The 27576-nt window shown below is 44.1% G+C and overlaps 1 protein-coding gene and 1 pseudogene across 1 annotated transcript in view; both read right to left on the reverse strand.

Annotated features, from left to right (window-relative positions):
• Nucleotides 1-21614, reverse strand: part of PROSER2 (proline and serine rich 2) — a 51743-nt gene extending 30129 nt beyond the window's left edge. Inside the window, exon 1 of the mRNA XM_075552387.1 lies at nucleotides 21486-21614. The gene's annotated coding sequence lies outside the window, so the exon portion shown is untranslated. The remainder of the gene's footprint in view (nucleotides 1-21485) is intronic.
• Nucleotides 13150-13567, reverse strand: LOC142451301 (peptidyl-prolyl cis-trans isomerase NIMA-interacting 4 pseudogene; annotated as a pseudogene).
• Nucleotides 21615-27576: the final 5962 nt, after the last annotated feature.

A 27576-nucleotide genomic window follows, 5' to 3' on the forward strand; every position in this document is an offset into this window, starting at 1 on the left:
CTCAAAGGACGGGCAGTCTCAGAACCCCAATGTACGGTTGCTATGAGTCAGCATCGTCTCCAGGGCAGTGGGGGCTGAATTATGCTTGCCAGAGACCCACCCGCCCTACTCTCAGTGGCTTTTAGCTTCACACAGAGCTCTGGGGTTATCTCTGACTTCTCCCTCTTCCTGCCTTCTCCACCGAGCAGCTTGCAGCCCCCAGGGCTCTTCCTGAGCAATGGTCTCTCTATCTACTTCCCTTCTAGCCCCGCTCCTTAGTTCCGGACCTTTTTAGAGCAGATCAACACAGCTGCGATGGTTCTCCTTGCTTTCCCTCCCATCTCTGAACGTTTGCGAAATTAACCTTGAAATCCCACGTTGAAAGTCACCATGTGGTTAAAAATAGCAACTCTCACCCATTTCCAATAGACTTCAAAGCTTTATCCTATAATCAAAACCTGCTTGAATCTGAACCTTTCTAGCCTAAGCGAATTCTAAATCACGTTTACTTTTTTCCTATTTCACACTGAACAGCTTCTCGGCACTAGAACAAGACCGCTGGGAAAGAGTCCTCTTTTCCATAGAGGAAACAACATGGGCTTTGGTTCTTAATCCAGACAACAGACCAGAAGCATGTTGGCAATCAGACCCACATCGACTGAATACATGTTGTGTGTAGCGCCTGGGTAGGTGTCCTTTTTAGAACTCCACACACCATTCTGACATATAGCACTGACTCTAATTAAAGACAAATCTGTCTTGGAAGAAGTTGGGGGAAGTACAGCCAGAATGCTCCTTAGAGGCAAGAACAATGAGACTCTGATGCATGTACGTTGGGCATATTGTCAGGAGAGACCAGCTCCCAGAGAAGCCCCTCACGCTTGGTGAAGTAGTGGGGCAGCAAATGAGAGGAAGACCTGGGACAAGATGGACTGTCACAGTGGCTACATCGAGGGACTCAAACCTAAGACCCATTGTGAGGATGGGGCGTTTCCGTCAGTTGTGCACAGGGTCGCTATGAGACGGAGCCAATTTGACAGCACGCACCCACAATAACAACAACTAGAAGACAGATGAAGTTCAGGGGCAGTAAAGGCAATGTGGGATCACACAGCAAAGAGGGCCAACCCTTCCTAGGAGGATCTAGAGACCAAGCAACGGTGACAACGACGCCAGTCTCTAAAGGAGCTTTAAGGAAACTGCCTGTGTGAGTCTGGATAGACTAGAGAAACACATCCACGGACACACATGTGTGTACAAGAAAGATTTATATTGAAGAGCAGTTGAATATTGAGAAAACATCCCTGCCCAGTCCAGATCAGGTCCATAATTCCGATATTAGCACATATGTCTGATACCAATCTATAAAGTCCTCCTGAGACTCAAGAAACACATGCCAGCAGGTAGAGAGTCTGTGGATCCAGTGGCATCAGAAACATCTCAGCGCTGGCAGGGGTCTCTGCATGGCTTCTCCAGCACCCAAGGCTGCATCAGGGTGGGTCCATGTGTCTCGGCAGCTGCCATGTCTCCCAGGGTGTGAGCAGAGAGTCTCCCACCTCCAAAGAGGAAATACCAGAGTTCCCAGAATCCTCAGGGGAAGGCTATGCCCACACAGAAGCCTCATTGGCTATGACCTAATTAACAGGCGAGACTCCACCCCTACACGCTTAATCCTTAAATTGACAATTATATACCTACCACACTGCCTATTTACAAGAGAAAGATGAGGCTTTCTACTCAAGCGAAGATTTATGGTCTCAGAAACCCGCAGGGGCAGTTCTACTGGGCCTTACAGGGTTGCCGCGATGAGTCGGAAGCGACTATTTGGCAGTCGGTTTGGTTTTGGTTTGAGCCTGTTTAAACAAACTGTGATGAGCATTCCACACAGAGAAAGAAAGTACACAGAGGTATGTAAATGCATGCCTTGTATTTTAAAAAAAAAAACCCAAACAAAACAGTAGACAGACAGGGTGAAACCCTCCCCTTAGCCAACGCCCAAGGTACAAAATAAGCTGAAGGGATGGAGAGAACACATGGAAAGATCAGGAAATATGGTTGAGGCCAGAAGAAGCTTTGAATGTTGAATTTCACCCGCAGATGATGGGGCGCCAGGGAAGATGTATGCCCAGCGGAGTGACATGATTTATAGTTAGAAAGACAACTCTGGCAGTAGTTTGGATTGGCTGCATCGGAGGCAGACCTTACAAGCAATCAGGCCAAGAACCTAAAAACAAAAGCAAAAGAAAAATACCACCACCACCACCAAAAACTGTGCTGTTGAAGGACGGCTGAAGGAGCATGGCGATTTCTTAACCACATTTGACATGGGACGAAGCAAGGCAGAGGGCAGAGGTTAGCACATGTCTATCTGTAGAGGGAATAAACGAGAAGCTATGCACAGACATGCTTTTACGTGCACGGAATATCTGAACGGATACACAGGAACAACGGTAACAGTGGCTGTCCTGGGGAGGGAAAGAGGAATGATGGACAGACAGGAGACTAGAGGAAAAGAGAGATAGCTTTCTAACTTTTTAATGGTGCCTCTATTAGCTTTTCAATAAATACTTTTTCGAAAAGCTAATGAAAGCAGTTGTTAGGTGATGTCCTGGGTTCAGAGAAGAGATGGGGTGGAGAGATGGGAGAGGTGTGAGAGAGGAAAGGGGAAGAATCTACGAAACTGGAGGGATTGACTTAAAGTCAGGGGCAGAGGGCATTTCAAGAATGAAGGTGTAGTTACGTCAACCAACCAAACCTGCCACAGAGGATAGTTGGACTCGCAGCAGCCTTCCTGGGGTCGTTAACCATGGCCCCCAAAAGTGAATCAGAATAAAGACTAAAAATGATCCACTGACTTCATCAACGAAGGGAGTGCTAGAAAATAATAATGAGTCGAGAGACGGGTTGGAAGTGGAATGGCAAGAGGCCAAGAGTGAGTGAGCATTGTGGAAACAGAGCACCAATGATTATTTTTAGAACAGGAGTTGCCACAGGAATGAGAACCATCAGGCGGTAGTCACCGAAGACAACCAAGTCCAAGAAAGGTCATTTGGAGGGATTTTTTGTTTTGCTTACTTACTTTGTTTCGTTTTTAAGAACAGAACATGCACAAACCTCGTCATTATCCTAAGAGAGAGAACAGGGCTAAGAGGGTACCTTTTTCCCAGCCAATGGTGTTGACTAGCTAGCCTGGGTGACCACTTGTTGAAATTTCCTAAAATTCTGGATGAAATATGAAGCACATCTTGGACACCTCCTCCTGCCAGTGCAAGGCGGAAGGAAATTCTATCATCATGAATATCAACCTGGGTGATTTGAAAAAGAACCAAATGGGATTTAAAAAATGAAAACGATTAATAACAATTTAAAAACTCAGAGGATGAGGTAGAGGATTAAATATAGCCAATGACAACACGGAGGAAGAAAACGGTTCTGAATAAGACAGCGATGTATCCTGAGAGAGAAGCATGGGAAGAAATATGGAAAAGTTTAAGAGACAGAAGACAACATGACAAAGTTCAACCTATGTTAAACTCGCATCTCAGAGGGGGGGGGGTGGAGAAGAGTGAGGTACAAATAGTGTTCAAAGACAGACGAGCTGAGAATCTTCTAGAATTGATGAAGGGTGCCGTATGAAACATTTTCAATTTGACCTTCTTGGATCCATTCTCTATCCAGCCGTGAATGTCAGAAAGACACAACAATATTCCCCAGGCAAATACCAATTAAGAAGCAGCAGGAATGATCATACTGACAGCAGACAGAAGAGACTAAGGCAAAAATTACTACAAACAGGGAGCCACTTCAACATGATAAAAAGTTCCATTTACCAAGGAAGTAGAGGGAAGAACCAGGAGGCAAAGGACATTTATAGAGGTCTGAATACAGGCATGTACATATGCAAATATGGTTATATATAACAAGAGGGGAATAAATCAATGTACTTATATCTATATGTTAAGAAGTAAGGTTGCAGATGGACATTGGGTCTCAACTCAAGTACTCTCTCAACAAGAACACTTTGTTCTAATAATCCGGCATTCTTCCTGACACAATCACTGAAGACAGAATGGGTGCATAAGAAAATGTGGTAAAGAAAGCTGATGGTGCCCAGCTAGCAAAAGATATAGCATCTGGGGTCTTAAAAGTTTGAAGATAAGCAAGCGGCCATCTAGCTGAGAAGCAACAGAGCCTACATGGAAGATGCACAACAGGCTGTCTGATCACGAGGTGTCAATGGGATCAGTATCAGGCATTTAAGACCCAGGACAAAATCATACCCAATGTGAATTGGGGTGGGAGGGCATGGAGTGGAGACCCAAAGCCCATCTGCAGACAACTGGACATCCCCTCACAGAAGGGTCACAAGGAAGAGATGAGTCGGTCAGGGTGCAGTATAGCACCAATGAAACACAACCTTCCTCTTGTTCCTTAATGCTTCCTTCCCCCACTATCATGACCTCAATTCTACCTTACAAATTGGATTAGACCAGAACATATACACTGTTACAGATAAGAGCCCTAAACACAGGGAATCCAGGATAGATAAACCCCTCAGAGGTAACAATTAGAAGAGAGATGCCAGGAGGATAAGGGGAAGGTGGAGGGAGACAGGGGGAATCGATCACCAGGATCAACAAATAATCCCCTCCCAGGAGAACGAACAACAGAAAAGCAGGTGAAGGGTGGCAGAGGATGATGTAAGATATGAAAATAATAATCCATAACTTATCAAGGGTTCATGAAGGAGGGTGGGGGAGTGAAAGGGAAAAATGAGAATGAGGAGCTGATATCAAGAGCTCAAGTAAAAAGAAAATGCTTTGAAAATGATGATGGCAGCATATGTACAAATGTGCTTAACATAATGGATTGCGATGGGAGATGTAAGAGCTCCCAATAAAAGTATTTAATAGTAATTTTAAAAGTTCCATTTATCTTAGCTGTATCTAATAACTAGTCTCAAAGACAAAGGTATAAGACAAATGAACAAATCCACCAGTATAGGGAGAGATTTTAGAATGCCTCGCGTGGCGATTGAGAAAGCAGACAAAAGAATATTAGGGGATATCTCTGTTATTGAACAGCTCCAGGCTTGCACCGCCCACTATACAAACAGTGAAGTCCAAAAAATCTGCTCAGTGCTGGTATCTTTGCTCCATAGTCGAACTGAAAATCTGACTCAGAGAAACTCTGTGTGAGCTGAGAGTGAGTCTTGGGTCACTCTTCCTGGGACACCATACCGTGCTTGTGTTAGTGCATCAAAACATTCGTCCTTGTGCCCTTGTATGCGCTGGATTTGCAAAAAGTATCGTAACCGTGGTTCCAAAGAAAGGTAGTGTCCCCTGCAGTAAAACTAAGAGGAAAACTGTGAGAACTACGATAGAGCTGAAGAAATAAATCATTGCGACATCTGAATCAGGTCCCCGCTTGTCTGATTTGGCCGCTGAATACACAGGGCGAAGTTGACATTATCAACATTTTTTGAGGGAAGGAAAAAAAAAGGGTGTGAAATCGTTATCTACAAAACAAGGAACTCAGATCATGGAAGAGGTTGAAAAGTTACGGCTACTTGGCTACATTTGAGACAACTCGATGATGACAGCGATACGGTCGAAGGCTAAAAGCCTCCATAAGGAATTTATAAGTGCAATATTTGGGCCTCATCATCAATTATTTGGTTTTCCATTATTTCTTATGGGACAATATATATTCAGTTCTTGAGCATTTTGGCATTCAAGAACAAAAGGGAAAAGTGTACATTGCTGCATAACCATTCAATAAAATCAGTTAGTAGCTGACACTCCTTGCTGGGGTGGGCTGGGGGAGACCCACGTACGCAGGTTTCATGGGTACCGTCCCTGATATGACGGGAGGGGCTGTGCCACTACGTAGCATATGCTTTCTTTGTAGCTAGACATAAGGAAAACATACATAAATAAAGTTAATTCAAAGAGAGAGGGGTCACTGCCACCAACCCCCTCCAGATTCTTTATCCATCAGAGCTGAACACAGAGGTAGAAGGTTCTAAACAAATGACCATATATACTTGAGTATAAGTCGGGTTTTTCAGCGCATTTTTAATGCAGTTTTTGTGGTAAAAGTAGGTTCCTCGGTGACTATTCGGATCGGCTTATACGCAAGTACATACGGTGTCAGTTAACTAGGTCTAGGAAATAAGTCATGATTTAAATGAGTTAATATCAAGAATGCAAGGCTAACATCACACTGATTTTAAAAAATCATACAATTATCTCAACAGATGATAAAACATTCACATTTTAAAAATATAAAGTTACTAAAATAAATTTAGTGACGTTAAAGTTTTAAAAGTGAATGTGAATATTTTAACTTGATAAAAGCCAGTAAAAAGTTACAGTAAACATTATACTTAATGGCCAAACCTTAAGACCATTCCTATTACCATCACTGCCGTTCCACACGGTATGTCAAGCCCTCAAGGTGCCCTGCTAGCACAGTGGTCACGGGCTGAGCTACTGACCCACAGGCTGGCTGTCAGAACCCTCCCCCCGGTGGCTTCGAGGGAGCAAGACATGGTCATGTGCCTCTGTTCCCAGAAAACCCTATGAGGCAGCTCTGTTGTCACACGAGGCCACTAGGAGTTCACCCAATGGCACCTAAAACCAACAATCCACACACAAGAAAAGAGTGTAAAATGACTGCAATGAAAGAAACTAAAATGTCATTATTCAGAGATCATGAATAACCTGTGTAGAACACTCCAAAGAATAAATAATTAGAATTAGTAAGAATTTACTAACGTATTAGAGAGAGAGAAAGAAAGAGAGAGAGAGAGAGAGAGAGAGAGAGAGAGAGAGAGAGAGAGAGAGAGAGAGAGAGAGAGAGAGAGAAGCTGTTGATCGATTAGATGCCATGTTCCTTGGCTTCGAGATTTAGGCTCATGGCTTCATGGATCCCCTAGTTAATTGGCCTAATACTGTGTGTAGTGTTTCTGTTCTACTTCTTGGTTTACTGTGTGGGATCTGGGTGTTAAAATCAGGCATGTGGTCATCGAAGGCACAACAATTGGCCTCTATTTGCCTAAGTGGCAGAGGTGAAAGGAGAGTCAGGAATAGGAGGGTGTATGAAATACGAGGCTCAGTCTCCAAGAACCACCAGCTCCTTTGCCATGAGACCAGAGGAACTAGATAGTGCCCCAGCTATCTTTACTGAACACGTTGATCAAAGATCCTGCAGACAGATAATGATGGAAAGGGAAGAAAGGCAGGATAGAATTTCAAATTCTCATGGACTCCCAATTTTCTGGAGCCGAAGACGAGATGACCCCCTGAGATGACCGTCCTCAGATACTTTTTAAACTTTAAACCAAAACTACTCCCTGAACTCTTCTTTAAATCAGTGGTTAAGCCTAACTAGTAAAGAATGTCTGCCTTAAGCATTGTGCTCTTTTAAGATTTATCTCTATAGAGTCAGCCGTGGCAGTGGCTTTGGTTTGGTAGATGTGATAAAAATGGCAACAGTCACTCAAAAGATTAGATGGGAAACGTCGAAGGCAGTGGATGTAGGTTAATTAACAAGGAAAAGAATGGTGGGAATGGTTGCACAGATCAATGAACATAATTCATGCCACTGAATTGTACTCCCAGACACTGCTGGGTTGGTGTACGTTCTGCTGTGCACATTCTCAACAACAGCAAAATAAATGATTTTTTAAAAAAGAATCAAACCAAATTGCTGAATATGAATCAATATATTAAAAATCCCCACCAATTTCTAGATACTAACCACAAATAGTAATTTTACAAGGTAACATTAGCATGGAAAGATATGTTTGTACAAATATATATGTACAAATGTATCTATATTCCTATTGCTTCAAAATAGGTTTACCAAAGATGTGTAAACCTTTTGTGGTAGTTATATAATCATTTGTCCATTTGAGAGGCTTAAGAGTGAAGGGATGGAATCTAGTCTGTCAATCAGGTCATAGCCAATGAGGTCTCTGTGTGGGCATGGCCTTCTCCTGAGGATTCTGGGAACTCCTGTATTTCCTCCTTGGAGGCGGGAGACACTTTCTCTCTCTGCTCACTCCCTGAAAGACATTGCAGCTGACAAGATACATTGAACAATGCTAGTGCCCTGAGCTGGAGGAGCCACGTGGAGACCACTGCCAGTGCTGAGATGCTTACAACACCATTGGATCCACAAGAATTCCCACCCACTGGCCTGTGATCTTCCTGCACTTGGCGTCATTGCATGTGTTTCATGAGTCTGAAGAGGACTTATAGATTGGTATCAGACATATGGGTTAATATCGGACTTATGGGCTTGATCTGGACTGGGCTGGGAAATTTTCTTAATGTACAATTACTCTTTATATAAAGGTCTTTCTTATACCATTTGAATGTCTATGAATTTGTTTCTCTAATCTACCCAGACTAACTCAACCTTCAATAAGAATATGTTATTGAAAGTCAATAAAGACATCATTAAAGGAGATACCACATTCAAGATTGGAAGATTCAATGTCATATAAGTAGCAATTCTCATTAAGTCAAATCACACTGAATATATAGAACCAAACTCACTGCTATGGAGTCACTGACTCATAGTGACACTATAAAACAGGGTTGAATGGCTGCCTTGGTAAGGTTCCGAGACTGTAACTGTTTACAAGAGTAGAAAGCTATCTTTCTCCTTTGGAGTAGCTGGTGGTTTTGAACTGCTGACCTTGTGGATCACAGCTCCATGTGTAACCACTGCCACTGAGGCTCCGAATGTAGGGACTGTGATTGCTCTTTAGCAAAGCTAATGGATTCTGGTGATATTTTCAGGCAGGATCAGTGTGCAAGTCTGTGAACGAGGGCAGGATCAAGGTTTCACCCAAGTCCTACTCTTGGATGTCATTCTCTCCTATTTCCACTCATAGGAATTGTGTCAAGACCTGTTCTGGAGTGTAGTAGAAAAAGATCGTAGGTAAGAAATTAACGTTAAAAGCAACAATCTACCACTGCTGGTGGACCTGTAAGTATGTACAGCCACTATGGAAATCGATCTGGTGATATTTAAAACAGATGGAAATCGAGCTACCACAGGACCCAGCAATCCCCCTACTGGGCATATACCCAGAAGAGGCAAGAAACAAACCACGGCCAGACATCTGTGCTCCAATGTCCACTGTGGCACAGTTCACAATTGCAAGGAGCTGGAAACAACCCAAATTTCCATCAACTGATGAGTGGATTAACAAACTGTGGTACATACATACAATGGAGTACTACGCATCGCTAAAAAGCAGTGATGAATGTATGAAGCACATAACTGCATGGGAAGAACTGGAGAAAATCATGCTTAGCAAAGTAAGCCAAGCACAAAAGGACAAGTACAACAGGAGTCTGCTGAGGCAAGCTCTAAAAAAAAAAAAATGCAAAAGAGGCATAGAGAAAAAGCTACTGTATACAAACTTTCCTGGGGTGAGGACCAGGTAGTACGGCAGGGGCCAGACCAAATCCAGGGATACACATGGTAGCCAACTCAAACGCAATAATCTGAGAAACATCAGTACGATGATGTAGCACTCATGAAACTCTCCAAAGGTGTGTGTTCGTTGACCCCCAAGAACCTTAAAAATGAAAGCCTTTCACAGAGGGCGCTGTTTGGGTCACCCCAGCTCATTATCATGAGCGGGCTTTTCACAGGGTTAGACGGTGGGTAACAATGAAGAGAAGGCCATTTTTAATGGAATGTACCCCCTGTAGTTAGAAATAACCACTAGACACAAGACAGTTATTGTTGTCCTGAATGCTAGCGGGACCTGTGAACAGCACATGTTCATTCGATCATGTAATGTAGCGGATGCCTTCCCTGGGACAGGCAGCTGGCTCTGATTTCACTCAATCAAAGAACCCATTCCAACTTCTCTATCATTTTTATCTAGTTCAAGATTAGTTCCTATTTTCACATATGCCATGTATGTTAATAAAGATGAATTTTACAATGAAAAGTTAACTAGAAGATGGAACTATGGATTATGCCAAGATGCTTAACACGGTCTAACTAATCCATTTCATAGGAGGAAGGGAATTTTTTTTTTTTGCTTACTATCCACCCAAATTTCTGTTTTAAAATACTTCTTAGACTAAAGGAATCGTTTTCTTTCTACCCCTTAAAATAATGGATAGACTACCTCCATAAAATTAGGATTTTACTTTAGTGACCACAATGCATCTAGTGGTTCGGAGGCCCATTCTCCATTCTACCTCTAATTCCACACGGGAAGTACAGAAATACATTTTCTTTCTTCTTCCCTCTCTTGCAGCCTCAGAGACACACATGCATGGAGTTGGCCTACTGGAGGGAGAAAGTACCTGCTGGTTCTAGAGCTCATTTTTGTCCAAATACTCCTACTCTCAAAATCTTCATTAAAAATAAAACAAGCACTGAGTACAACACTCACCGGTTAGTGCCAAGTACTAAATCTTGCTAAAATCCTGGATTATTCTAGGTAGCAAGGGCCTGCCATCACTTGCACGATTTCCATTTTTCTTAACCGATACTGCCGAGGAACCTAGCTGTAAGAAATAGGGCTTTCCAGGACCTCTCTAGAATTTGAACTGAGTTTCCCTTCCCCGTACAGAAGGTCCTGTCTGTATGGAACGGGAGACACAGGTGGACCCAGACTGAAACTCGGAAGAGGTGGCCCTGACTGGTTGGATAGAGCGACGGAACCCCTAGACTGTGGCCCTTGCTGGCCTGCCCGTGTGGAACTGAACTCGGCACCGTGGCTCAACTTTCAACCCAACAACAGGCAGCTCTGTACGGGCACAGTAACACTAGTGAGGTGCACACATTTTAGAATAATCAACCACTTGAGGTCAACACCCACCCACCCCCACCCAAGACCAAACCCACAGCCATGAAGTCGATTCTGACTCACAGCGACTGTAAGTCTTTACAGGAGCAGAACGCCCCTCCTTTCTTCTGAAGAGAGGCTGTGGGGTTCAAACCACCGGGCTTGGGGTTAGCAGCCCAACGCAAAAACCACGATGTCACCAGAGCTCCAGTTTGAGATCAGGTGGACAGCATTTCCTCAGAGACAAAGTTCGGAAAGGTTAGAAGAGAGGGAGGCGTGGAGGCGGGCAACACAAAGAGGAGGTGGGATGGCTGGGGTTGAAATGAATGAGATGAAGCAAAATGTGGGTGAATTGTTCAACATCGAGCGGATGGTCCGCTCTGTAAACCTTCTCCCAATTCACAGTACAGAGTTTGAAAATGAACAAGAACAAACAATAATCCCTTTGATGTAGTTCGGGTCTTCCAGACTTTCTGCCCAGTGGTGGGCCACTTTTCAACAGCCTCTCCGGTCGCTCTGCTAGTCTTCCGGGACTAGCCTACACACTGTCCCAAACCTTGCCATACATGACCTCATGAATCTATTCATCACGGACCTCCCGCCCAGCTCCTTCTGTACTGTCTTTGGCAATCTCATGTAATCGATTATTTACTAGGTTTCATTATGCATCTAAAGTCTTTTTCTCTCCATTAGACTCTAAGCTCATTGTAGGCAGAGCTCATGCTTTAAAGTATGGCCACAGCACTTTGAATAGATGGAAAAATAAATTAAACTCACTGCCAACGAGCCATAGCAACCTGATGGACAGGCTAGAACTGCATCTGCGGGTTTCCGAGACTCTAACTCTTGATGGGAGTAGAAAGCCTCCTTGTCTTTCTCCCATGGACGAGTTTGACCTTCAGGTTGGCAGCCCAACTGGTAACCATCACACCGCCAGGGCTCCAAAACATGGGCTTAATAAATAGTCACGACTGAGCCAACATTTATATTCTGATACTCTACAATCGCCATATGAAAGCAAACAAACCAAAAAATCAGAGCATCCTTAAGTGAAACCTTTGATCTAAAAGAGACATTTATGAGAAATGCTTTAACTATGTGAACATCATTGTGAAACCAATGTTTGCTCCTCTATCATATTTACAAGTCAAATCCTTCTCAGGAAGAATTTACCTCAGAGGGAGTGGAGAGGGAGGGGGAAAATGAGGAGCTGATATCAAGGGCTCAAGTAGAAGAAAATGTTTTGAGAATGATGATGGCAACAGATGTACATAAGTGGTTGACACAATGGATGGAGGTATGGATTGTGATAAGAATTATACAAGCCCCCAATAAAATGATTTTTTTAAAAGAGAATTTATCTCATTCCACTTATAGAACTCAATCAAGAACAAATGTGGAGAGAAGATCAAGTGAGGCAGTTGATTTTAAACACAGCCATAGGGTAGATGCTTCATTTCACAAATAATACTGGGTAGTTTTTTTTAAAAATGGCATCAATAAGCACATTAAACCAATAACATTTCCCAATATCAAAAGTATCAATATGAATGCATGTGTATGTATTTCTAGATGCACTCCACTAACCAAATTCACCTATTTTGTTATGGGCCTGGTAGTATAGGGGTTAGGAATTGGCCTGCTAACTTCAAGGTCAGTAGTTTGAAACCACCAGCTGTTGTGAGAGCGAAAGATGAGACTTTCTTATCCCATAAATACTCTGTCCCATAGGGTTGCTATGAGTTGACAAAGCCTACATGGCAGTGAGTGTGTGTGTGTGTGTGTATGTATGTACGTGTGTGTGTGTGTATATATATTATATAAGCAAACCGGCTGATGTAGAAACTACTCTTGGTTGTGAGCTCTTTCCCAATCTCAAGAAAACAAAGATCTTGTAAAGAAAAGAATACTTCCAAAAATACTCACTGAGCAAACTGGGGCTGTGTCCTAACACTGAGGCTCGGAGGACACGGCCGCTCAGGTAAAAGGCTGGCTGCTGCTGGAAGACTGACAGTGGCCAGTGAGGGTTGCTCTGGGGATGTAAATGTCGACGTGGTCAATGTTTCCACATCCATGTTATAGGATTCTGTGTCCCCCAGGTCAGGTTTTTCCTTTTGTACAAAGTTAGGACTTTAAACTCTAACTGGAATCAAACCGTATTAAATACTATTAAAAATAAAAAAGGTAGTCATTGTACTTCTTGGGAAGAAGTACCAGGCTTTCATTTTGATTTTGATTTTTTAAATCTCTTTCTGAAAAAGTAAAAGCAAAGTTGATTTCAGATGGGCTCTAGTGTGAATATTTTCAACTCTTTTTTTTAATTCAATTTTCACATGATTTTATTTTCTCCCTTCAATCATAATAATATGATAACCAAATTTTGTCTTAACAGGAGGGTCTGTATACACAGGTTTATCTAATCCACTCACAGGCAAGGCAAATGCTGCTTCTTGAAATGGTCCTACCATGGACCCTCTGGTCATCCAACCCAAGTCACCCCTTGCCTGGCTTTATCTTCACTATATTGTGCAGCTACTTCATTGAATCTCATTCCAGACTTCAATTTTTCCATGGCTTCCAAAATTCTGCTATGTTTTTCACACAGAATGTGCCTGACCTTTATTGCATTGCCACCACCTTTGGGACCCTGAGCCTGAGCCTTCTTGTCAGTACTGTCACTCCCAGAGGCTGCTCCCCCTTTTCCACCTTTTCCAGTACCACTTCTTCCCTTGGGCGGCATCTTGGAAACTTGCAGGCGAGCTCGCCTATTTTCAACTCTTAATGCAAAGAAATAATTGACTTAGGGCCACACACCACCTGGAAGTAATTGATCCGCCTACCCACAAGCAAACAAGTTCACTGGGAGGCCTTTACAGAGCAGGCTGCCTTCACAGGCCCGGAGGCAGGATATCTCCTACTACAGGATATCTCTGGAATGTAAGATAGGCACGTGGGATTTTTCCTAAGTAAATGACCTTATAGGGTAGAGTGGCATTTCCCCATAGGGGTTTCCAAAGCTGTAATCTTACAGAAACAGAGTGCTACATCTTTCCCCTGTGGTGTGTTAGTCTGGGTAGACTAGAGAAACAAATTTAAAAGCATTCATATGTGTATAAGAAAGAGCTTTACACACCTTCCCGACACGATTGCTGAAGAAAAACGTGTGCATAAGCAAATGTGATGAAGAAAACTGATGGTGCCCGGCTATCAAAAGATATAGCATCTGGGGTCTTAAAGGCTTGAAGATAAACAAGCGACCATCTAGCTGAGAAGCATCAAAGCCCACATGGAAGAAGCACACCAGCCTGTCTGACCACAAGGTGTAGAAGAGACCAGTTATTAGACATCAAAGAACTAAAAATCATATCAGTGCGTGCCCGCCTTCCTGATACGATCACTGAAGACAAACGTGTGAATAAGCAAATGTGGTGAAGAAAGCTAATGGTGCCCGGCTATCAAAAGATATACTGTCTGGGGTCTTAAAGGCTTGAAGATAAACAAGCGACCATCTAGCTGAGAAGCAACAAAACCCACATGGAAGAAGCACACCAGCCTGTCTGATCACGAGGTATAGAATGGACCAATTATCAAGCATCAAGGAACAAAAAACCATATCATTGTAAATGTTGGTGAGTGCAGAGTGGAGACTCAAAGCCCATCGGTAGGCAACTGGACACCCCCTCACTGAAGGGTTGTGGGGAGGAGATGAGCCAGTCAGGGTGCAGGGTAGCAACGATGAAACATACAACTTTCCTCTAGTTCTTAATGCTTCCTTCCCCCCACTATCATGGTCCCATTTCTACCTTACAAATCTGGCTAGACCAGAGGATGTACATTGGTACAGATAGCAACTGGAAACACAGGGAATCCAGGACAGATGACCCCTTCAGGACCAGTGGTGAAAGTGGCGATGCCTGGAGGGTGGAGGGAATGTGGGGTGGAAAGGGGGACCTGATTATAAGAATCTACATATAGCCTCCTCCCTGGGGGATGGACAGCAGAGAAGAGGGAGGGGAGAGATGTTGAACAGTGTAACATATGACAAAATAATAATAATTTACGAATTATGAAGGGTTGATGAGGGAGGGGGGAGTGGGAAGAGAGGGGGAAAATGAGCTGTTATTAAGGGCTCAAGTAGAAGGCAAATGTTTTTAGAATGATGATGGCAACAAATGTACATATGTGCTTGACAGAATGGATATATGGATGGATTATGATATGAATTTTATGAGCCCCCAATAAAATGATTTTTTTAAAAAGAAAGAAAGAGCTTGATACACAGAAAAATTGAATATTGTAAAAAAACATTCCAGCCCAATACTGATCAAGTCCATAAGTCCATTATTAGCCCATATGTCCAATACCAATCTATAAATTCCTCTTCAGACTCATGAAATATATGCAATGACATCTAATGCAGGAAGATCATAGGCCAGTGGGTGGAAAGTCTTGTGGATCCAGTGTTGGTGAAAGTATCTCATTACTACTGTGGGTCTCCATGTGGCTCCTCCAGCTCCAGAGCTCTGGCTCTGTCAACGTAGCTCCATGTGGCTTGTCAACAGGAATGTCTTACAGTAAGTGTGGGTCTGGCCTCCAGTGAGCTATTTATCTCTGTAGAGCCTCCAAATGAGGTCATCAAGCTGTGACCTTATTGACAGACTAAACCCTGCCCCACCTTCATTCTTAATAGTATCAAGTTGACACCAGATTATGTAACAACCGCATATGGGTTTGAATCACCTGATGAGCACTTAACCATCACACCACCAGGGTTTGTTCCTAAACAAGCCAACCTTGACTAGATTGCAGATTAACTCCCAGCCGCAAACAAAACAATGACGTGCAGGAAAGCAAAGAGCAAAGCATCCAAACAAACAACTGCAGACTCACTGGCCTTGAGTCCATTCCTATGAAAAGCAGTCAAATCGCAAAATCTAGTTGGGAAAATAGCTCTACTTACAAAGATAGACACTTCCAATTTCGCTTCTCAGCTCATTTTGAAGAAATCTGACACCTGGCTTGCCTATTACATTTCTGGATCCCCCAGCAACTTAAAACCTAAAGGAAAATTCCAGTTGCAGTTGTTCTTGTCACTTGTGAAGCAAATTTTAGTAGCGCACCCCCTATGCTACACTGATGTATTAGGGGTGACCTAAAACGATTGTACTTTTTTTTACAGCGGATTGTTCCCCTGCTGAGCAGCTCAACATTCTTACACTTTTCATTTGTCCTTATCACAAGGATAAAATCGGCTGCGTTCATTTTGCAGTGGGACTTATGAGACCAGAGACCCCTGGAGGCGTAACCCTTACATTGCTCACCTGCTAAAGGGAGGGTTGAAGATTTGTAGCCCCCCTCACAGCTTCAAGGGAGAAAGGGCTGGTATGCTGCTCTCAGAAAGGTTAGTACACAGTAAACTAGAGGGCAGCTTTACTCTACCACACGCGGCCCCTGTCTGTTGAAATCAACTTAATGACGAAGACAGCACCTAACAACAATTTATTACGGCTGACCATGTTAAGAGCAGAGGGCTGTCTTACTGAAAACAGAACAGATGTAAGTCTCAGCCAAGGAGCAAAATTTACACAAGCCCTCCTGTTGAGCTAATCCACACTCCCTCTGTTAGACCTACTTAGGGGCTCTGAGTACCAACTTGTCTACCTGTGGGTGTATGGATGCAGTTGCCCTTCCCTGTACCCTGCCCCCAGGTCTCTTGCTACCCTGACTCTGAGATTCAATAACACGTCCCACAGTCCACTCATTTTAAATCTAGGCTTTTGATCTCCCACGCACATCCTAAATTTTAACAGAGGAGGAAGACAAAAGAGGCTTCCAGCATCTTGACCAGGGCTGTGGACAATAAAATGTTTGTTCAAAAAAACTCCAAATGACTCAAAGCAACAGTTCAGATGCTACTATTTTCCGAAGTTCAAGCATGGCCTGGGAAGCCTTCTGGAAGAAAACAGCGACTTTAAGAAGCGCAGATTAGCGTTTGAGACTTAGTGAAGAAATGACAAGGGCTGTTGGCTGTTGAAGCAACCAGGTTACTTGTCAATCCCATTGGAAAATAAAAACAAAACTCAGCCTGGTGAAAGAATTAACTTGAGAATATGTTTTTAAAAATTAAGTTAATAAGAATTAATTTCTTAACTGAAATAGGAAGCACCATACCTAAGTACTACCCTGTCCCATAGGGCCAATAGGAATTGGCATCGTCTTGATGCAGTGAGTTTGGATTGATTTCGTAGGGTTCATTTTATATTGTGTGAATTTTCAGTTTGGGAATTGGATTCATCAGTGCCCTTGTTTTTTAAAAAAGCACAATGTTCCTTGAAATAAAGTTTTGGTGGAAGTGTGATTTCATTACACGCTGATAGTGGAATGTTTTCCCACAGAAGATATAGTGCTAAGATCCTATTGGCAATCTGCCAAAGAGGGAGAAAAAAAAAAAAAAGAAGAAAGATTAGCATGTAGCCTATTCACCTCACAGACATTTCAAAAACATGATTCATAAAGCACAGTTGCCTGAGTAAGCAGGAGCCCAATGAACAATTTCATTGATTATCTCGTGTGTGTGTGTGTGTGTGTGTGTGTGTGTGTGTCGGACAATTGATCTTTAATTCGTGCAGCAACTGAAGTGCAAAGCCTCAGAGAAGACTTGCCAAATCAGGCAGAGCTCGAAGTAGGTTCTTAGATCTCCACTCCAGGAAAATGCTTTCCAAATTTTTTCTGAACCTTCTGGATGCCCCTCTCGGCCTCACACCATCCTACCTTCGAACAGCAAAACCTGCGAGGTAGGGACTCCATGGGGCTGCCTGGTCTTCCCAGGTCTCATGAGGTTAGTGTCTCTGATCGGGTGTAGTCTTAACATGTCTCTAACACTCATCTGAGTGGGAACTATGGGGGCTGTTCTTCTCTGGATAATTTTTCACTCGACACCGGTTCCGGCTTTGGCAGGTGTCACTGTGTCTTCATATGTCTAGCCTTCCTTCCTCAGGCCCGAAACGCTCATTCAACTTCTAATGAGGCCCCAACGCCAAATTCTGCAAACACACTACTCAAAAAACCTCCCCTGGTCAATGTCCCCAGAATACAGCCTACACCTCTTAGCATGATAATGCCTTCCACAGTTCCACCATTGAAGTCTAATTTTCCATGATCCCCCTCCCCCCACATGTTAGACCTGTTCCGAGCCCCCTCGGACAGAAGGTCTCGTTCCTCTGTTTCTCAAACACTTAGCATTCTCTTGCCTGATATTGCTATCATTCATACTGGACATTATCTTTTCTACCAGACCTTAGGGCTTTAGAGACAGCGGATCAGACCCGATTCATCTCTATCCTCCTAACTGGTAGGAATGTAAATATTCGCTAAAGAAACTCGACAACCCCTCTGAATCTCTAGGAAACAGCAAAGGCACCACTCTGGAAAGCAACAACTGGAAAATTCACAGCTTAGTGCATAAGAACGCAAGCTTATCTTTTTGGTTGCTTTTTTTCAACATATTTCCTTTAAGTAAAAAAATAAAATAAGTGCCCAAGGAAATCTGTAGTGAATCATTAATTCAGAATCTCCAGTTTCAAGGTCTGGCCTACAAAGTCATTTAGTCCTACCCCGATTTTACAGACCAGGAAACCGAGGTGAAGAGGTGAGCCCTAAGGTCATACAGTTATTTGGCAATGGGATGTGAGGCAGAAGTCAACATTCCCTGGCTTCCAGTCTAGCACTCCATTAATCTGTTAATCTTTAAAAAAACAAAGCGTATCTGTGCATATAAAAAAACAGGAGTAGGAGAGGACTCGTATCTGCAGTTGGATCAAGAAGAAAGGAGAATATTAAACATATTTCCAAGCACCAATCAGATACGTCAGTCTCTCGGGAGAAGGAGCAGAGGCCTAAAAGAGAGAGCAGACAGAACAGGAACGAGGGTTTGGGGGAAACAATATACAAACCAAGCCCCTTCAAAACAACTTCCCTTCAGTCCATGCACAGTTGTAGTGTCTACAAAAGTATACCAAAAAAAAGTGTACAAACGTTTCTGCAAACGACAACCAAGTCTTCATTGTGCTATTGTCATTAGCGTGCCAGAAGAGCGCACACAAATACCCAGAAAGAGCTATCTCACCATACCCCTCCCTCTCCAAGGCAGAATGCTTTCCCTACGCCCCTGCCATCAATTCTGAGGGCACAGGTTATAACCCCCTAATCTTCTTTTTAAAAAAATACTCTTGGATTTCAAGAAGAAGGCTGCTAGTCTAGAAGTGGGGGAGGCCCCAGATGGGTGCAGCTTCCCCGTGGTTCTCCACTGAGCCTGTTATCACGGAATCAGCGACATTGCCGCCTCTGGTGCAGTCAGTGTGGACAAAGGCTTTCCTGTCAGACCCACTCCAAAACTCCAGAGGGGGTGCAGCAGGGCATCGCAGGTGCCAAGCTCATACTCTTTAGGACAGACAGGCACCTAGGTCGCTGCGACCGCTACCGCCAGCAAGGGCAATGGAAATGGAAAGAAAATACTGACTCCTGTCCGTCAAAGCCTAGAGCTTTGGGATACTCCTAGAGTTCTCCAACCCCTACCCAGTGGCTTCCACACCCACTGGCGCTCCCACCCCAATGGAGTTCAGGCGCAGTACTGCAGAAGGCCCCTGCTCTTCGCCCGACTCCACCCAAGTCTTTCCACGCTCTCCCTTCAGGTTTGAAGGTCCCACTCTGCTTCTTGCAGCTACCTGATATGATCTTTAGAATCAACATCAGGTGCCAACTTTAGACTCCTTGGGTGTCAGGGAACTTTGGAACCAGGGCCAGGCCTGTCTTCCACGCCTAATGAAGGCTTATTTAATCTGGTTTTCATCAGTTCGGGCTAGATGGTCATTATCGAGAGCTGAGTGTGTCCTCCATGACTAGCTCGGCACACAGTAGGTGGTCAGCCCACAAATACTGCTGGATGAATGGGTGAACACCCCAGGCCTGCATCAAACAAGCAAATCCTCCCCCTTCCCAGCCCCCACCCTCACCAACAAAGGTGGTGGAATAGAACATAACCAACTGTTCTTATACGCATCTCTCCTCTGTCCAGTTTTGCCCAAATTATCACATGAATTTTGGAATTCTAATTTCAAGTAATGAAGAAAAATGCATTCCTTTCCAAGTATCTGTGTCCAGCATTTTCTAAGAAAAACCTACTTGGAAAGGCTGATTCCCAGGGAGATAGCTAGTCACTTAAAAAAAAAATGCCTAACTGCTGGTGTGGGGTAAGAAAACACACACGATTCCATACATACACCACCAAGTTTGGCAAGAAAAGTTTTAAGACAACTTCCATCCTTCCCACCCAATTCCAAGTCAATAGGGCATTTGTTTGGATTTCCACAGCGGTGGCATGAATGGAAACACATCCTCCACCCAGAAAAACACCTCATAGTATTCAGCCAGGGAACTCTGAGGGCCAACTCTGTAATGTCTGTTTAGGAGCATGAAGTCCATAGTACTTAAATAATAATAATAAAGTAGACATGTATTCTTAACAGGGCCTGAACTCTGGGGAAGAAGATGTTCTTCCCTTGAGTTCAGGCCCCTAGACCTTTCAGAAAGAAAGAGTTTTATAACTGTACTTCATTAGAAGTGGACCCAGGGGGAACCTTTTTACAACAGCCTATAAGCGACAGACCAGGACTGGCCGCACTGTTGGTTGAGACGAGGCACAAACACGATAATCATTTTTCTTTTACACGCTTGAAGTTTTCTGCTCCTGTACCAACTAGGTCCTGGCAAAGAGTTAAATGATTTCTGAGGTTCGTTCCTGCGGCTTAAAAAAAAAAAAAAGCGAGATGCTTAAATTTAGATTCGGTAAAACAATACTGGGAAATTTTCAAAGCCTCTATGAAACACGGGGAGTTTATTTTATTGCCTTTTGTCGAATTGCATCACATTAGCCACGTTTTCTTCTCTTTTTTAATCCCTCCCGCCCTGTCTCTGGCAGATCTTACACATTCCGGCACGATTCAGTTACCTGTTGGGGCGCGCGAGGGGGGGGGGGCGGACGAAAACTCCTGCTCATTTTGAACTGTACCCCAAGTTTAACAGGTGGCTTTAGCGACCTCCGGCCAATTAGGACTCACACCTTCCTGTCCTCAGCGTTTGGGAGCAGGTCTGGGGGGACTCTCGGGCCGTGCTGGAAAGTCGGGGCGTCACCAAGGCTCGGGGCACGGGTGGTGGGGGTAGGGAAGGGTATTCGGAGCGACCAGGGACGGCCGTGCCACACACCTGAAAAAACGGGGCCACCAACTACTGGGACCCCCGCCGGAAAACAACGCAGTTGTCCCCAACGCCCCCAACCCAGGTCGCACCACGAACCTGTGAAACTCCAAAGGAGAGGCGCGTTTCTGGGTACAAAATGCAAGCGGGGCGCCGCGACTGAGTGTCCCCTTCGGCGTTGCGCCCGTCTTTCCTAACTTCCAGGGGACGCAGAGAGATGGGTGCGCGGGGGGTGAGGGGGGGGGCAGACCCCGGGGACGTGGGGACAGCGCAGAGATTGGGGGGGTCTTCACCCTCTCCGATAGAAACCACGGCAGACGCCCAGCACCGATCCTTTAGAGGGGTTCCAAACAAGGGCACCCGCGCCCAGGCGCCCCACTGCCGCTCTAAAGCGAAGGTCCTGGAGCCGAAGATGCGCACTCACCTGGCAGGGACCCTTCCCGGTGGCGGCTCTTTCCCACGCCGTCCGCAAACCCGAGCCCCGGAGCCGCCGCCGCGCTACCAGCCAGCCACTGCCTGCGCGCGCGCCCGCCCGCCCGGTCCCGGGCCCGCCGCCGCGCGCTCCCCCTGCGCGCCGCCCCGCCCCGTGCGCGCGCCCGCGCCCGGCCGCTCCGCAGGGGCTGCGCGCGTCCGCGCCGTTTAAAGGGCCAGGCCCCGAACCAGCGCTGCCCTGGCCTCGGTCCTCGTTCCCAGGTCCCAAGCCTAGTGGCCATCTCTCTGCTTCCCATCTCCGAGCTAAAACCTCGAAGAAAAAGTAGGGATGTGTTGAGTGAAATGGGACGTGTCCTGCTGTTTTCATGCTCTTCCGTTTTGAGAGGTTACTTTATATTTATAATGAAGATGATGATAACAACCGACAAGATTAAAGATACTATGAAGCCAGGACAAGGTACTGGGCAACAAACCTTCCTAGATAGAGATTTCATTCGACTCTTAAAACAATCTTCTGTAAGTGGAGAGCGAATGCTTTGAGAATGATTGGGGCGGGGAATGTATGGATGTGCTTTATACAATTGATGTATGTATATGTATGGATTGTGATAAGAATTGTATGAGCCCCTAATAAAATATAAAAAACAACAACAAAACAATCTTCTGATGTCTCTTGACCATTTTTCAGAGGAGGAAAACTGAGGTTCACGGAGCTTTCCACGTGTCCAGTTTTGACCCCATTGTTCAGTGCTACTTTCTTAACTTCCCTCTATCACCATGGGACTACCTTACCTACCTGTTCCAGCGGGGCGCTTTTTGTGACTTGTGGACTGTTGACGCTATTGGTGCTTCTGTGAACTGGGACAGCTCTGCGGGGAAGGAGAAAGCAAGAGTTACGGGGTTTTACTAATTGCAGGGTTTGCTATATACTCAAATTGCAAAGCTTAAACTATATTCCCAAAGTGACCATATTCTTTATCCCCATTTTAGAGAAAACAAGGAAGGAAGTGGTTGGCTGCATAGAACAGCAGAGTCATTGGCAACACCTGACACCCAGTCCCAGTCCAGTTCCTTAGTCCTAAGATCATTTCTTTGCTATTCCCAGGAAGAAATACCTGATTAAAGGGAAGAAAACTTTTTCTCTAATAACACATTGGCTTCCCTGCCTCTTTAATTAATGTTTACAAAGCACTTTAATCTACCCAACATGCTGGTTAATCAGGCAATTATTCTGAAGTACATCGCTGGTGGTGATAGGATAATATCTGCACGCCCACAAGCAAGACTAGTTCGTCTTACTATCCTTCGAATTTACTCACCAACCACTAATGCCAAAGATGAGGACATTGAAGCTCTGTACCCAAACTTCGGCTGTCAGAAATCAATCAAACTCATGATCAGGATGCATTGTTAAGTACTGGTGATTGGAATGCAAAAGTTGGAGACAAAAACACAGCATCCGTAGCTGGAAAGCATGGCCGGGGGATAGAAATTGGCCCCAGGGATCCCGTGCTAAAATTTTGCAAGATCAATGACTAATGCCTTGCAAATACCTTTTTTCTTTTTTTCAAATATCTTTTTCCAATGACATAAATGGTGACTATAGAGTACCCAGGAGCTGTGGCATGGCAGATTAAGGCTGAGGCTATTAACAGTGGTTCGAACCCGCCAGCTAATCTAAAGAGAAAGACAAGGCTTCCTGCTCCTTTAAGGGATGCGTTAGAAACACACGGGAGCAGTTCCACCCAGTCCTATAGAGTCACTATGAATGGGTGACACTGCCGTCCACTTGATCACAACTAGTAAGTGATAAGTATACCTGAATCCCATCAGCTGCTCATATTCAGGTTGAAGTTGAAGAAAAGTAAACCAAGTCCATTAGAGCCGAAGTACAACCTGGAGTACATCACACCTGAATTTAGAGAACATCTCCAGAGTCGATTGGATGCAGCAAACACTTGTGACCAGAGTCCAAGCACGTTGTGGAGGACATCATGCTTGCACAAGAAGAAAGCAAAAGGTCATTAAAAAGCCAAGAAAGGAAAAAGACTTGTCTTCAAACAAGCAACCATCTAAGCGTGGTGTCAGCTAAGTCCCCGCAAAAGAAGCACACACGCCCACGTGATCCAAGAACTGCAAATAATGAAATCCAGGATCAGAGGAGAGAATTATGTTAGAGCTTAATTCTGAGTACCCATCTTACAGAAGGCTCTGGATGACAGTGAAAGCCCCAAATGCATTTGCAGAGTCCCAGTTGGATTAAGGCTCCATTGAACCCCCTCAGACCCTTGACTAGGGGTGTGAATAGTCTTGCCCTTAAGAAGAGTGCATTGGAAATGGATCACTGAAGACATGTTTAGGTTAAAATTTAATACATGATCACTTTTCCCTTTTAGTCCTTTAAAATGTGCTCTAATTTCTATTCTGCTTTCTTTTGGATTGAGGTTTTTCTGTGTTTTGTGTTGTCATTATTGTTGGGTTTTGGGTGTGATTTTCTTATAAGAAATCCAGAATGACCCCCCAACTACCATGATCTGAATTCTACCTTGCAGGACTGGATAGGGTAGAGGTTGTACACTGGTGCATATGGGAGCTGGAGGCACAGGGAATCCAGGGTGGATGATACCTTCAGGACCAGGGGTGTGAGGGGTGTTGCTGGGAGAGTGGAGGGTGAGTGGGTTGGAAAGGGGGAACTGATTACAAGGATCCACATGTAACCTCTTCCCTGGGAGATGGACGGCAGAGAAGGGGGGGAAGGGAGACTCCGGATAGGGCAAGATATGACAAAATAATAATCTATAAATTATCAAGGGCTCATGAGGGAGTGGGGAGCGGGGAGAGAGGGGAAAAAAAAGGACCTGATGCAAAGGGCTTAAGTGGAGAGCAAATGCTTTGAAAATGATTAGGGCAAAGAATGTACGGATGTGCTTTATACAATTGATGTATGTATATGTATGGATGGTGATAAGAGTTGTATGAGCCCCTAATAAATTGTTAAAAAAAAAAAAGAAATCCAGAATGAGTAATCAATAGAGACAGTAATTAGAGTAATAAGGTTATGGCAAGAGAGGTTGGTAATTAGGAGCTAATAATAATGGGTACAAGAATGAAGAAAATGTTCTAAAATGGATTGTGGTAATGATTACACAACACTTTTATATATTTCACCTATTGAATTGCATAGTAAATGCATTATATGCCAACAAAACTGTTAAACATTTAAAAAAATTAAAAGCCAAGAAAGAAATTAAAGTCCAAAATATAGATAAGAGATTCTGAAGCTTTCCATGAACATAGAGTGGGTTAAAACCAGTGGAAGATTTCAAAGGGTGAGTCTAGAAGACAAAGTAGTATTACCAAAAAATGTGCCAAGACGTGAAATTAGAAAGCCCCAAAGAAATAACTTTCTTGTTGTTTCTTAAATTGAAAGAGTTGAGAGAGGAGAAAAAAAATCAAGCTTCTACTTGAAGCATTCCATAGGCCAGTTATTGAATGAAGCATTTCTAAGGGAAGATGGAAGGATACATAGAATCAATGTGCAAAAAATAATTAGTCAGTGGTCATGTATGTCAAGAGGTATTGCATGATCAAGAACTTTGGTACTGAAGGATGAAGGACAAGCTACTCAGAGCATTAGTGAAAACCAAGGCTCCAGGAATAGACAGATAACCAACTGAGAATGTTTCAACAAACACACGTAGCCCTGGAAATGCTCACTCCTCAGGCCAATGCGTTTGGAAGATAGTTATCTGGACGACTGACTTTATTCCTATTCTAAAGAAAAGTAACCGAACAGCATGCAGAAATTATTGAACACTGTCATTAATATCATATCTAAGTAAAGTTTTGCCAAAAATCAGTTAAAAATAGATGCAGCAGTCCATTGACGGTGAACTGCCAGAAAGTCAAGCTGGATTCAGAAGAGAAAGTGCAATGAGACAGATCATTGTTGATGCCAAATGGGCCCTGGCTGAACGCAGAGAGAATATCAGAAAGATCTTTCCCTGTGTCTTATTGACTATGCAAAGGCATTTGACTGTTCAGATCATAATAAAATCCAGATAACATTGTGAAGGATGGGAATTGCAGGGCACTTAATCATTCCCAAGCAGAATCTGTACACACACCAAGAGGCAGTTGTTTGAATTGAACAAGAGGCTATTGAATGTTCGAAAACCAGGAAGGTGTGTGTCAGTGTGGTGTTCTTTCATGATACTTATTCAGTCTCTATAATGAGTAAATAATCTGAGAAGCTGATCTATATGAAAGAACCAAGAGAGGAGTAAGGGTTATTAATAGCATTTGATATGTAGATGACATAATCTTGCTTGCTACAAATGAAGAGACTTGAATCACTTACTGATAAGGATCAGAAGTTACAGCATGAATTACACCTCAACATAAAGGAAACAGAAATCCTCACAGCTGAACCAATAAGCAACATCATGATCGGCGGAGCAAAGACTGAAGTTGTCAAATATTTCATTTTACTTGGATGCCAGTCATTGCCCATAGAAGCAGCAGTCAAGAAACTCCAAGATGTATTATTGATTAGGCAAATCTGCTGCCAAAGACTTCTTTAAAGAGTTAACAAGTAAAAATTTTACTTTGAGCACTAAATTGTACCTTTCCTAAGGCATGGTGTTTTCAATGCCATCATATGTACAGAAAAGCTAGACAGTGACTAAGGATTGATGCCTTGGAATTGTCGTGTAGACAAAGAATATTGAACAGACTGACAAAAGAACAGCGAACTGCACACTCTGAATGGTTCTCGGAAGTAAGGATGGTGAGACTTCATCCCTCACACTCCTTAATCCAGGAAACTGCTATGACACCAGAGGAAAGGCAGAGAAGCAGAAGCAGGAGCCAGAGTACTGGACAGTGCTGGGGTTCCCAGCCCACACAAGTAGAGTGCCTTCAGGCAGGAGGCTGGCCTGGAATAGGTGGAGCTGTGCTTGCTGACCCTCTTTGGCTTGAGGATTAAGGTGGAGTGGCACGCCCTTTAGGCATTTATTGGGAACCCTCAAAGAGCTTTGTAATATTGCACAAGCAAGAGGTCAATGATGTGGTAATCCTTTCTTTTCGATGAATTAATAACAGACTAGTCTCAAAGAGCTGAACATGAATGATGGCCCAAATGTCTAACTTTTCCAAGATGCAATTCAGCTCCATTTCTCCCCCTACTAGGGAGCCCCTGATGGTGCAGTAGTTATGCATTGGGCCGCAATCAGCAAAATCAGCAGTTCGAAACCGCCAGCCCGCCCTTCGGGAGACAGATGGGCTTTCTACTTCATAAACAGTCGCAGTCTGAAAAACTCACAGGGGGAAACTCAGGCTTGCTGAGTCGACATCAACTCCGTGGCAGTGCGTGTGGTTTCTTGTTTTTCCTACCCGCTCCGCCCTACAGTATATTCCCTGGCATTCCCGGGGTCTGTGAATCACTGCAATGTCCCACCGAAACTCAGACTGTCGTACGTGGTACTGTTAAAGCTCAAAACCTGAAGGTCAGGGAGGGGTGAGCCAGATGCAGGTGCCAGCGCCAGAAGCCGAAGATGTCCCAAAGTCACAGTAGCTCCTCGTGCTTCTACCAAAGCTCTGTCAGAAAATGGAAGTCTGACTTTCCAGGTGAGGCGATAATGTTGATAGGATATTAACGGGCAGCATCCAAGGAAAATTAGGCATGTAGCCTGGTTCATAGCCTGTTCTAAGGTGGGATCTTAACGCTACGGTCAAGAAAACAAAGAGAATGGCCCTGCTCACACACTTGACCAAGGTCGGGTCTTAATCCCATCATTAGTAGAGACTGCCCTCCAAAATGGGACTATAGCTTCACGATATAGTCCAGAGATTAGATCACACAAGGGATGACAGCTGCAAGGGGCATACTGATTGATGTTAACCCAAATGGACTATGTGGCCTACTTAGAGCCGAGGACTAGCGAAAGGCCTGCCTGCCTGTAGGCACAACTGAGGAGAGATTTCCTGTCTGCATAATTGCATTCTGGGCTTCTGTAGCCCATCAAGCTCCTCAGTAAACCAGTCCTGGGAGTACGGATTGTCTGGGAGTTGCGTGGCACGGT

This window comes from Tenrec ecaudatus, chromosome 6 (genome assembly GCF_050624435.1).
Source record: "Tenrec ecaudatus isolate mTenEca1 chromosome 6, mTenEca1.hap1, whole genome shotgun sequence".
Classification (NCBI taxonomy): domain Eukaryota; kingdom Metazoa; phylum Chordata; class Mammalia; order Afrosoricida; family Tenrecidae; genus Tenrec; species Tenrec ecaudatus.